Below are 13,356 nucleotides of genomic sequence, written 5' to 3' on the forward strand. Positions count from 1 at the left end.
CTCATCCCTGAAACCAGCTGCTGCCGCTCACTGGCCACCCAGCTCTGAAGGCAGCACTTCCTCATGCAACAGCACAAAAGGAAGGGTGGCATGGCATGGCACTGCCTTCAGAGCAAGGTGCCCAGCCACAGCCATTGCTCTCACAACCTCCCCTACAATAGCCTTCAACCCCCTTTTGGGTTGGGACCCCCAGTGTGAGAGACACTGCATTAGATCATCTACTCTGATTTCTGTGTAATATAGGCAGGAGAACCCCCCTCCCAGTTACTCTTGTACTGAGCCCAATAATTCACATTTGACTAAAGCATCTTCCAGAAAGGCGCTAGTCTGGACTTAGAGATGTCAAGAGATGGAGACTCCACCACTTCCCTAGGCAGCCTGTTCTAGTGGATAATCACCCTCCCTGTTAAACATTTGTGCCTTAATTCTAATTTGAACTGGTCTCACTTTAACATCCACCCATTGATTCTTTTTCTGCCTTTCTCTGTTAGATTAATGAGCCTTTAGCACCCCGTATTTTTCCCTGTGAAGGTCCTGATACACTGTAAACACCTCCCAGTTTTCTTTTTAGTAAACTAAACAGCTCAATCTCTTTAAGAGTCTCACTGTAATAAGGCGTTTTCGAAATTAATTTTGCAAAGCCCATGGCTTGGTCTATACTTAAAAGTTATGTCAGCATAGCTATGTCGATCGGAGGTCTGAAAAAAACCACACCCATAACTAATATAGCTCTGGTGACAAAACCCCCAATGCAGACACAGCTATGTTGACAGAAGAGCACTTCTCTCGCCCTAGCTAACATTGATCGGAGAGGTGATGCTCCTATATTGACAGAAAAGCTCCTTCTGCTGGTGTAAGTTGTGTCTACACTAGAGGGCTATGCCAGAAGAGGCTCTGTAATGCAGACATAGCCTGTGTCTGTTTGTTTTAATTATCACATCTCCCTGAAGGGGTACCTGTAAACCAGAGAACACACGAGGTTGGAGCTCTGGAAAAGAGTGTGCTTAAGCTACTGGAGTCTGGGGAAGCCAGTACAGTACTAGTCTAAGGGCCTATGTAGTTGGATTGCAGAGTCTCAGCTCTCAGAAGGGGGCATTAGACAGACACCCACAGCTAGAATTAGTGCTTGCACCCTGTTCAGACTCAGGAAGCTTAAAAACCCAGGGATCCAGTGTGCAGGATCCAAATGAAGAACCTGGTAAGTGTCCAGCAGGGGCAGCTTGACCAGGGCTGTTACAACACCCAAATCCTTTTCAGGGTCACAACTTTCCAGGATACAGTCCCCCGTTCTATAGGCAGGCACTGCATTCTCTGTGCCTAGTCGCAGAGCTTTGCATTTGGCCGTATGAAAACACATTTTGTTTGATTGGGCCCAGCTCTCCAAGCAATTCAGATCTGTCTGTACATCTTCCCTGGCCTCATCATTATGTACCACTTTGCCAGTGTTTGTCATCTACAGATTTTATCAGCAGTGATTTTATATTTACTTCCAGATCATTGCTAAGAATATTAAATAGTGTCAGGCCTAGAACCAATCCCCTCTGGAACCTCACTAGAAACACCCCTCTTCAATGACGATTCCACATTGACAACTTGCTTTTGTGGAGCTCGGAGTCTCCCACATCCTGAGTGGGTCCCCTAACCACTGGGCTAAAGGATATAAGGAAGTCTTCCCCACTGCCCCCCTCCCTCCCCTGGCAGTTTTGTGCAGAATGTGGCACACACCTAACCCATTCTCACAAAACGTGGCTTAGGCGCCAAGCCGCCTTACATTAGGAGAGGAGCTCCCAGGTTTGAATTGCTGGGCGAGACAGGGGTCTCCATGCAGCCTGGCCATGCACTCCAAGCACTTCACTCCAGACTTACAGGTTTAGATAAAGCATAAAACAAGTTTATTAACTACAAGAAGATAGATTTTAAGTGATTATAAGTGATAGCAAATGGCTCAAAGCAGAGTACCTAGCAAATAAACAAAAATGCAAACTAAGCTTAACATACTAGGATAGGATTTGAATTAGCAATTCCTCACCCTGGCTGATGATACAAGCAGGCTGGCAGATTCTTCAGGTACAAGCTGCACTTGTTTTGCAGCTTGGGATCTCCACCCCCGTTCCAAGTCCTTTTCCTCTGGAGCTTCTCGCAAGTGTTTAGTTGTGGGGGAGTGAAGAACAACAGATGATGTCACTCCCTGCTTTATATAGCATTAGCGTATAGCGGGAACCCTTTGTTCTCTAAACAGTTCCCATCCCAATCTGTGGAAAAATACAGGCATTCCAGATGGAGTTTCATGTCCTGTGGCCTGGTCACATGCCTTTGCACAGCCATTACCCATAGGCTGTCTGGAGTGTCCTCAGGAAGGGGGATAAGCTTCTCCTAAGGCCTATTGTTTTCCCTAATGGCCCATTACCCTGCATGGATCCTTCACAACCAGCTATTTAGACTGGAAGTATCTTGCCTAGTGGGTGTCACCCAGGTGTGGCTACATGTGAAATACAGATACATAGTCAATATTCATAACTTCAGATACAAACATGATACATGCATACAAATAGTATAATTATATTCCGCAAATCATAACTTTTCCAGTGACACCCTATGTGACCCATCTTATACAGATTGCATCATAATTATGTCATAATTATATTACTATGACAAATATGGGGTGTAGTGTCACAGACCCTATGCCACAAGACTACTGGAAAGATGTGCCTACAGGTGATGTTGCGAAAAATTGACCACAACGTACTGTTTGAGATCACAAGATACCTTGTTGTAACATCTTTTCCAATCCTGACCGCAGGGTACATGTGTGTATATGCTAATGAAAATAAGAACTACAAACAACCTATGAAAAACAGGGCACCCCAATATTCACGGGGTGCAGAATACAAAGAGGAAAAAGAGGGTTTACATGTTTATACACATGTTGTGTGTTAAGTGTAGTTCAAATTACAATATAAAAGAGGGCTCCCGATTGGGTAAAATGGGTTACCTATGGGAAAACTCCGGCAGGAACCATTCTTCTACTGATGTTCAATTGGTGAGGAATCCATCAGATGCTAATACTAGCTTTAAGGATGTGAGTATGACTGTATTTATAACTTGTGCATGGGTATGCTTGAGATTTCTATGTGCTTGGGTAATTGTAACCTTGCTTGTGACTCTAATAAAACGTGTAATACAGACTAGACGTGGTACTTGTAAATGTGTGTGTCACTCTCCTTGGTCTTCATGGGTTCCTAGAGGCTCTAAATCTGAAGCAGGTAGCAGAGGTGATTGTCACTCTGTTGAGCTTGAAACTGTGGCAACCCCCAGAGCTGGACCCACAGTGATGTAACACCCCATTACTAAATTCAGTTTAAATAAAATAAAAGGCTACATCAGCATCTCCCATCGGCTAGCTCAGGGGGCTCCTCGCCAAGCATCCTGGCTTTTGTGGCTCCCATTCTTAGGCTGCTCTCTCTCTCTCTCTCTCTCTCCCCACCGATTATATGGTGCAATACTTTTTGCATTAGAAAATGATAATCTATAACTAGACACTGAAGATGTTTTACGATGGCTGAATGAATGGGGTCAACTTTTAATCAGTTGGCTGGGCAGACTAAATTCTAACTCATCACATTTAGAGGGGCTTGTTCGTCATCTGAATTGGAAGTGTTTATCTCTGCTAATGACCTACCTTGACTATGAGAGAATATTTCTGTATAAACTGTAGTTTCTACATAGTTAGCATTTTATACATAGTTGTCTTGCTGACTACAGACTTTCTTGGGGTAGGGTAAGCACTAGTTTTTTTCTTTCTTTGAACATTTCATCCATATTGAAATGTGATATACACAGAAAGGTGGGGCCCCCAGTGCTAGACGTTATTTTTCTCTACTGCTGAAATGGAACTTTTTAATGAGTTAATGTAACAAATGTGGCACAAATGGGCCTGCCTAGATTTGACGAATGATAGCTTGGCACACACAAAGAATTCAAGGAGATATTACCTTCATTATCATTTCTTCTGAGCATTGCCCATCCCACCAGACCAACCGTAACTGAGCAGTTCAGAAGATAGGGAAGAAGTTTTACTTTCTCTGCTCTGAAGCAGGTTCATTCTTCTACATTACTTAAAATAATCAACCCAGAGCCTCCAGCATGGAGAGAATTTTCAAAGGCTGTGTGGTTTCCCTACTGATTTGCCTTCTCTCCTCCAAATATTGGGTAAATATGACTTCCATCTCTTGGAGGGACCATTAGAAGAGGAATTGTATGTTCCATTAGAGAAGCTTATATTTACTGACCCTGCCAAACACCTCTACAACGATGAAGAAAAAGGGTTTCTTGAAGAAGCAGATATGGAAAGTGGTGATTGTATCAACTTGTAATTGCTGCCAGTCCTTGTACAGGGCTCCCTTTTGCTTGTGATGTACCATCTTGGTGGCATCAATGCAGCATTGCTGCAAGGGCTGTAGCTTGGATGACGATTGGCAAGCCTGGTGCTGAGCTCAAATCTGTTATGTAAAAAGTCTCCAGTAGCCAGTGATATCACAGAAGAGTTTGTACTGGATCTACTAACCAAGGCACAGCTCCTTCAAAGATATTTAGGCACCTAACGCCCATTGAAGTCAATGGGAGTTGGGCGCCTAAATGCCTTTGAAAATCTGGGCCCACGTCTATGTATTGTTGTGAAGTGCTGGGGCATATTGTTGCTGCTGCAGCGTGGCTCCTGTTCTTGGAGCTCCGATGGCAGCGGCACTAGCAGACCGTGTGGCATGTTCATTCCGCAGACCTCCATGTTACTCAGACAGAAAGGCCACAGGCTGGGTTCAGTGGCGAAGGCAATCGGCCAGGTTTATTGTCAATGAAGACCAGTACTAGCACCCTGGCTCCGTGGGTACAGGTACACTGACACATGTATTCCCACAACAATGGTACCAGCTCAGTCAGAGCAGTAGGATGCTGCCCCCTCGGTTGGCCAAGGATGCCTCTCCTATGACATCCCCTTTTGTCCATTGATACAAACAGGTTACATATTACACTCCTGACGTGGCTAGTTACCAACCCTACACTTTGTACCTGCTGGTTTGAACAAAGCATCTTTATGCATTATCCAGTCACCCCATCCTTGTCTTACTCATGGTCCATGTGTTCCTATGCCATCTTCTAGGAATGTGTTTACACCGTTACTTGAGAGCTCGGGGTTCCTGTACCATTCTCTCAGGTCAGGAATGTGCTGACTTGGTGTGAGCTAATACCTGGTACGTGGCTACTTTGCCAAGGCCAGGCCTACTCTAGCTCCCATCGTTAGTTATGCCGAGGGCTCCAGCCAGGCCTACGTCTATGATACAGTGAACACTCATCCTCTGAATTTTTTATCAGTGCTTATTTCCCTGCAAGTTCAAAGGGTACTGACCAGGCGTTACGTGTTGAACAGATTGGTAAGTGATGTAGAAAATGCCCAAAAAATCCTGATGCAGGTTCTGTCTTGAACCAAAAATTGCAGAGTCCAGTTAACAGCACCCAAAGAATCAGCCTGCCACATAGAAACCAGGTCTCAGCCTCAGCTCAGTGGCGTCAAAATCTTTTAAAGTGGATGAAATAATGTCACCAATAAAGCCCAGGGAACTATTCCAAACCAGTGGTTGATTTGTGGTGGTTTTCCCAAATGTTGGCGCGGCTGGGGGCAGCCCCAGCTCCTTCAATGCATGTTGTGGGCTCTATAGGCCTGGTTAAGGAAATGGTTTATCTCTCTCTGCCACACGGGTCTAGAACAGCAGCCCTAGGCCAGCACACGTGTCCCACACCCCAGCCACACGTGCAGCCCGTTTGCTCGGTCGTGTTTCCTTTCCCGCGGGCCGGGCGCAACCAACAGCACGAGCTCTCCCCCAGAGAGGAATTTCGTTGGGCGGAACCAATGGCACAGACGCACGCGCCCAGGCAGAACCAAGTCACCCGGCCCCACACGGGAGGGAGCTGGATTGAGTCGGCCTGAGAAAGGGAGAGGTTGGACTAAACCATTGCGGCCGCGGGGGTGCCCGTTGCCCCGCCTCCGGTCCGACACACAGGAACGCTTCCGCAGATGTAAAACTCCGTTTCATGTAAATCCGGTAGATATTAGTACAAGCTTCCCCCCCCCCCCGTGATGGAAATGGACCGTCCTAGACTCCCAACCAGCATCGAGCTGCTCTCAATAGCGGAGCCGCGAAACCTGGTCCGGTACGGGCGATACCATGTCTCACCGGGGGGAGCCCTGCCTGTGAATCTGACGTAGGCGCTACGTAGGTGAGTTCCCCGTACTGTGGGAGAATCGAGCTCCTGGCAGATTTCGCTCGGTCCCTGCAGAGAGGCTCACAGAGCCCCTAGGGCGCGAGCGTCTGTACCCGGCACCTAGATGGGCGGTTCCGTCCCCCTTTCTGGGCCGAGTTAGGCTCATCCGTACGGCTATTGGTAGAGCCCGCCCACGTGACCTGTGTGGCGCGGAACTTTCTCGCGGTTCCTGGGCTGGGTTAAGAGCGCGAGACGCCGCCCTTCCCCCCGTGAATATCTGCGCGCGAAGGGGCTGGAGCGGCGGGTGCGTCCCTCTGGGGGCGGGGCGGGGCGGGGCTCGGCTGGCGGCGGCTTCGTGTGGTGCCGTTAACCCCCAGACACTCGCTGGTCCCAGGGCCCGGCCCGGAGCAGTGCCGGGGGGCGGCGCAGAGCGGAGCGGGGCTGCCTGCTCCCGGGGCGGGGGGAGGAGAGGGTTGCCCTGCCCTGCCCTGCCCTGCCTCGCCTCGCCTCGCCTCAGTGTCTCTCGCCACCTGCAGCCGGTAAAGCAGCGTCCAGCAAGCGCGGGCGGGGCAGGAGCCCCCGGCTCGTAAGTGCAGCTTCTCCCTGCCTGGGGCGCTGAGTAGGGGCGCAGCCCCGAAAGCTCCGCTAGGAGGTGGGTGTCTGGCCGGGCAGGCCAAGCCGGGCCTGGAGTGGGGGCCGTGGGCAGCCCCTCGCTGTGCGGGGACTGCACAGCACTGGCCCGGCGGCGGCTGGCCTGGCATGAGCAGCGCCTGCCCCAAGAGGGGGAGAACTTGTGGCACCTTAGAGACTAACACATTTATTTCAGCATAAACTGTCACCCAAATAAACGTGTTAGTCTCTAAGGCGCCACACGTGCTCCTGTTCTTTCTGCGGCTACAGACTAACACGGCTGCTGCGCTGCACCCCGAGAGCGTTAGGGGTTTTCTGGGGCTGTAGGGACTCCACCGCCCCAAGTGACAGTAGCTGCCCACCCAGCAGCAGCTACACCCAGGGTTGGGGCTTCCTAGCGACACTCAAGCATGTGGCTTTTTCCCATCCCTGACTGGAGTAACCAGGTCCACTTACGTTTTAAGTGTAATTTAGGCCTGAGCTGATACCCAAGAACAGATCGAGTCTAGCTCACTCTCACCTGTGTTCGCTCTGCAGGGCTGTTTGGGGAGGCACAGCCTTCCCTACCTGGCCCTTCATACAATTTTGGAACCTCGATATGGCCCTCGGGCCAAAAAGTTTGCCCACACCTGCCCTAATGTCTCCCCCCTGAAAAAAAAGTGGCTTTGCATTTTAATTTAATAGCATGATACGCTCTATATAGAAAGCCTGCGTTTGCTTGCAGCATGCGTCCCCACTACTGTGGCATCACATTACCATTGGTTCTCCCCTCCCCTCCAAATTACTATTCTAGACAATTCTTTGACCTATATAAGTGGCCGTGTCAGGCGTGCCCAGCGCAGTGTCTACAGTGTTTGTAATCTTTGTCACATGTACTATACTGAAATAGCATAACAAGCCCGTGGCTTTGTTTGAATTCAATCTTATGGTACCGCTTTTAATTTAAAAATATGGATCAGTTCGTTGTTAAGATAAGAAAAGGAGCAGACAAGCTGTTCATGTGAAAGTCTTTTTGAAAAAACTAGCACTTGTAAAAATAAACTAAGTACAATGTCCCAACAGCGCCTCGACTCACTCATGATTTTGTACATTGAACAAGAATTGACTTTGACAGTTAATTACAATGATGTGATTGAGGAATTTAAGTCCATGATACCTGATGAGCGATATCTCATTCTCTAGGACAGGAAGAAAAAGAAACCTTAATCTGTTTTGGTCAATTTGGCTCATTATCTGGTTAAAGACACAGTCAATTTTCATGATCTTTATCTTTGTATATGCCTGGTTATCACTACAGCAAAAATTTGGTGTTTTTTCTAATTTTTTAAGTAAAGTTTACTTAATTTTTTAAAAATTAAGTTTAGTTACATTTGTTTCTTTAGTTTTTGATGAATTAAAAATGTCCTTTATGATTGAGTATTCAATAAATGTTCACCTTTTAAAAAAAATAAATAAAATTCCCTGGGTGTACACCCTAATGAAATGTGCTGTGCATGCCTATGTGGGCAATGCTTCTTGATGTTGCCAAAGCATAATGAAGTGATATAAAGTAAAATTTAGAACATACATTTTGGAAGATATTCTTCCTCCTGTGCACAATGGTTGTGACAGGTACTTCAACGTCTATTTTAATTTGTTGCAGTTCAAATTGTTCTGCAACACACGGGGGTACATAAGGAATTTTTCAGTTAACTACCTGTGCCGGTTTGGATCACAGAAACCCCCTGGGAGCTGCCACCTGATGTGCCCAGACTACTTCTACCCCTGCTTTCCCTGCCAACTCAGGACTCCAGCACCCTGTCTTGCTAAGCCAGACTCTTCTGTCTGCTCCAACAAAGACCCGGGGTCTGAATTACTTGCCCCAAAGCTGCAGGTTTACCTGAAAGCAGCTAACAGAAGTGTTCCTGTTTTTTAACACACAGATGTTTTAGTAATTGGATGGCAACCTAGAAGCTGTATCCAACTACCTGGCCATGAGCGGCGGGTAATGAAGGCAAGGGAAGGCAATGCCTTCCCAAAAAGATGGGGGTGGCCACTGACGTCTAGGTCTAAAGCAGGGGTGGACAAGCTATGGTCCTCAAGCTCCTGCTGCGGAGCAGGGTCCAGGACATACATGCTCAGGGCAGTGACTCTGCATGGCTCCTGGAAGCAGTGGTATGTCCCCCCTGTGGCCACCGGGAGCTGCAGAGGTGGCACCTGTGGATGGGGCAGCGTGTGGAGCCCCCTGGCTACCCCTCTGCGTAGGAACCGGAGGGGGGGACGTGCTGCTGCTTCCTGGAGCTGCTTGAGGTAAGCGCCACCTGGAGCCTGCACCGCGACCCCCTCCTGCGCCCTGACCCCTTGCCCTAGCCCTGATCCTCTCCCTGCCCTCTGAGCCCCTCGGTCCCAACCCAGAGCACCCTTCTGCACTTCCAACCTCTCATTCCCAGCCCCACCCAAGAGCCCTCACCCCACCCCCCAACCCCAACTCCCTGCCCCAGTCTGGAGCCCCTTCCCACACCCTGAACTCCTAATTTCTGGCCCCACCCCAGAGCCTGCACCCCAACCCCCAATTTCACGAGAATTCATGGCCCCGCTATACAATTTCCATACCCAGATGTGGCCCTTCGGCCAAAATGTTTGCCCACCCTTGGTCTAAGTAGTAGACCTGCTTTGGGACAGTATCGCTGATGCAAGAGACTTCCCAGTGTGCATCAGAAGTGAGGCTCCCCCACTAAGAGCTGAAATCACTGAGAGCTGTGATAAGTGCGGGGCTCTGAAAACATGGTGTGGACAGCTGGTGGAGAGGCATGGCCAGCGAGTGTTGTCACAGCGAGTTGAGTACCTGGGGAGTGGAGTGTGTAAGGTGTCTTCTTATCCCCCCATTCGGTCCAGGTCTGCAGATGCACCTTGGGACTCTGTCTGCATGATCCAAGGACAGCAGCTGTGAGTGAGGTGCAGGGGAAGGACGGGCACATTAATGGGACTTTTGAGTTGCTGGACGTCTTCCTTTGCTCATGAGTTACTTTTATGAATCCCGTTTGTGGTGTTTCCCCAACAAGTAATGCTGCATTGTTTCCCTCCTTTATTAAAGGGCTTTTGCTACACTCAGACTCTGTTCTTGTGAGAGGGGAAGTGTTGCCTCTTAGAGGCACCCGGGGGGTGGTGTGTAATTGTCCCAGGTTACTGGGTGGAGGCTCAAGCCGGTTGCATTGTTATTGAAAAGGAACCCCTAGGTGCACAGAGGGTTACACATAAACACACCCAAGTCTCTCCCCTCCCAGCTAGCTGTCAGGGAAGCATTCATTCAGACCCTGCTTACATCTCTATTGCCCAGCCAATTGAGCCCAGCACGGGGCCCTTGCAGGGGAGAACATGGAGAGAGATCAGTGTATTCTCCTCTGCGTCCCCATTTCACCCCGGCGTTCCTCCTCCCCCTGCGGCTGCTCACTCTCTGGGAGCACGTTGCAGGCAGTAGCTGGGGTTGGTGGGTTTGATGGCATCTGTCTTGTGTTTCAGTGGCTGGGTGGCACCATCATCCCCTCTCTGGCTGCTGCTCGCTCCCCTCCATCTGTCCCGTGCCAGGAGAGTTGGGTACAGCTGGGTCATTGCCTGCCACACGCCCTGTGCTGAGGAGGGACCTGCAGAAGGGCCATGGGAGCCAGGGAGCCCCAGGTGAGCTGTTAGCTTGATGCCATCAGAGCTGCAGTGCTAGGGGCTGCTGTTAGCCGCTCTCCCTGGTAACACCCGTCCCCATCCCCAAACCCCGCAGCACAGCCTGGCCAGGCAGAGCAGTGAACACGCCCCTTGGCCAGGCACTGAGTGGGGGCTCCAGCCCCACTGAGATCAGGGGACAGGCCTGGTTTTTATGGGTCTATCCAGTCTCCTGCAAGCATATGCAGGTTCAGGAATTTTTCCCCAGGTCAGACTGTCAGTGACCTTGGGCATTTTCACCATCCTCTGCAGCGTGTGGGTGCAGGTCACTTGCCTGCATTATCTGGGTATATCTCACCTCATCATTTCCTTGCCGTGGCAGGGCCTCGGGCACTGGTGCACCTTGGCCCCTCCTATTCTCTGCCTGTGGCACGTAACAGTCTAGTCCCCTGAGGCTGCAATGCCTTGGGCTCAGCATGCAGGTGCTGGCGGGTGAGGGTGGCCTGTGGTATGCAGGAGGTCAGACTGGATGATCTAGGAGTCCCTGCTGGCTTTAAACACTTTGACTCTGTGATGGGATTTCTGGGCCGGGTCACCAGAGCAACCGGCAGGAGCTGGCTTGAGAAGAGACTCCATGACATACTGATGTGTCCCTGGGGACCATCAAATGACAGGGGCAGGGAACCACGAGGGCAAATCCTGGTGGGCTGCGTCCTTTCCCAGGCCAAACTGCCATTGTGTCAACATCCCATCCCTGAGAACGAGCTGAGCCCCGGCTCTGACATGAGCCCATAGCAGGCAGGGGCGGCTCTACGAATTCCGCCGCCCCAAGCAGGGCGGCGCGCTGCGCCGCTCGCGCGGCCGGGCGCTGGTCCCGTGCCTCCATGGGATCTCCCGCAGACGTGCCGTTGGTCCCGCGCCTACGGTGGAGCTTCCGCAGTCATGCCTGCGGGAGGTCCACACGAGCCGCAGCTCCGTTGGACCTCCCGCAGGCATGACTGCGGAAGGTCCTCCAGACCCGCCTGCCGCCCTGCCGGCAAAAGGCCGCCTCAAGCACGCGCTTGGCGCGCTGGGGTCTGGAGCCGGCCCTGGTAGCAGGGCAGTGTTTTCCCTCCAGGTCTGGAGAGCCATGGAATTTCCTCCTGCCCCTCTGACCTTCTCTGGCTCTGATTGGCCCGTAGCTCCCAGCCGGGAGTGTGTTTTTCCTCTCTCCCATGGTACCGATCTCCCTCTGGGGTTTGCATTATTGTTGTTACAGAACATTGTGTACTCTGATCGCAGCTCTGGGGTCTTGTCTGGCTTCCCCCGTTGCCCCCGCTAGGAAATTCACAGCTACAGCGCAGACTGGTGGTGTTCACGCTGGCACGTCCTTGTTAAGTCCTTCCCTCCCGATGTTTCTGTGATGCTGTGAACCAAGGAGACTGGTTCACAGCATCACAGAAACATCGGGAGGGAAGGGTCCTCAAGGGGTCATCAGTCCTGCCCCTGCGCTGAGGCAGGGCCAAGGTAACCTGGTCCTAGACCATCCCTGTCGGGGGTTTGTCCAACCTGTTCTTACACACCTCCAGTGATGGGAGATGCTCTGGGGTTCACCCAGCCCAGTGAGGGTTGTGTCACCCCTGCCCTGTAACCCTGGGTGCGTCCATGCTGCTCACAGCCCAGTGCCCTCTCCCTGGCGTAGGCCAGCCCAGTTACTCCCCACAGAGTGACACCAACCGTTCTTCCAGATCCAAGTCTCGTCCCCCCAGAACTGTCCAGTCCCCGTCCCTGGACGTCCCAGCAGTTATCAAGTTGGCTGTGTCAGAGAGCCAGTGGCCACACAGCCTGCGAGTGAGCTGAGGGGGGGGTTACCCGGTAGCTTAGCATGCAGCGCACAGAGGGTTTTGCAATGAAACGAGGGCACGTGTATTAACGAACAGACCCGTGAGCGATTTCAGGTAAGAGTGAAAGAGAGAGGAAAGGCTACAGTAAAACAAACCAGACACGCTCTCTAGTGGCTAAACTGCATTCTAGCAAGGTACAATCTTTGCCCCAGGAGGCTCACAGAGGTGTGAGCTGCTCCATTCCTATTGATGGATGTTCCCATCCCCTCCTGTATCGGTGCTGGAGTGCCTGCCCCATGCATCGAGCATGCCTGTTCTCAGCTTCCCTCTCCCATCTCACGGCTCTGTGCCATGGGGATACATCAGCCATGGTCCATCATGCCGTCTGGTGCCGGGCAGGAACTCAGCGAGTCTCTCCCGGCGGAGAAGTGATTCATCAGCACTGGGGCACTGGTGCGGGGCTCTCTGGTGTCATTTTCAGTTTGGTAGCCATCAGCCCAGCACCGCACCATACCCCAGACAGCACTGCCCAGGAAAGGGTGCCAGGGTAGGATTAGGGGGTGGGGCTGCTGAATGACTTTGGGGTACACTTGTGGGGTGTTGAACTTCCTCAGTATTGCACACGCAACTCCACTTTTTATTTTCAGCCTAAATCCGGTTAAAAGAGTTGAACGATCAAAACTTTCACTGAATGAAAAGTTCAGCATTTTTGATCAAAATGAAAAATAACAGTCATCAGCTATGTTAAGGGCTGCTACAAAGAGCAGAGTGATCAATTTTTCTCTTTCTACACTAAAGGTAGGAGAAGAAGCAAAGGGCGTAATCTCCAGCAGTGGAGATTTAGGTTCGATATTAGGAAAAACTTTCTGACTATAAGGGTAGTTAAACTCTGGAACAGGCTTCCAAGGGAGGTTGTGAAATACTAATCACTGGAGAACAGGTTGGATAAACATCTGTTGGGGCTGGTTTTACACACACACACACACACACACACACACACACACCAAATATCTGT

The sequence above is a fragment of the Mauremys mutica genome, chromosome 2 (genome assembly GCF_020497125.1).
Source record: "Mauremys mutica isolate MM-2020 ecotype Southern chromosome 2, ASM2049712v1, whole genome shotgun sequence".
In the NCBI taxonomy this organism is placed as follows: Eukaryota; Metazoa; Chordata; order Testudines; family Geoemydidae; genus Mauremys; species Mauremys mutica.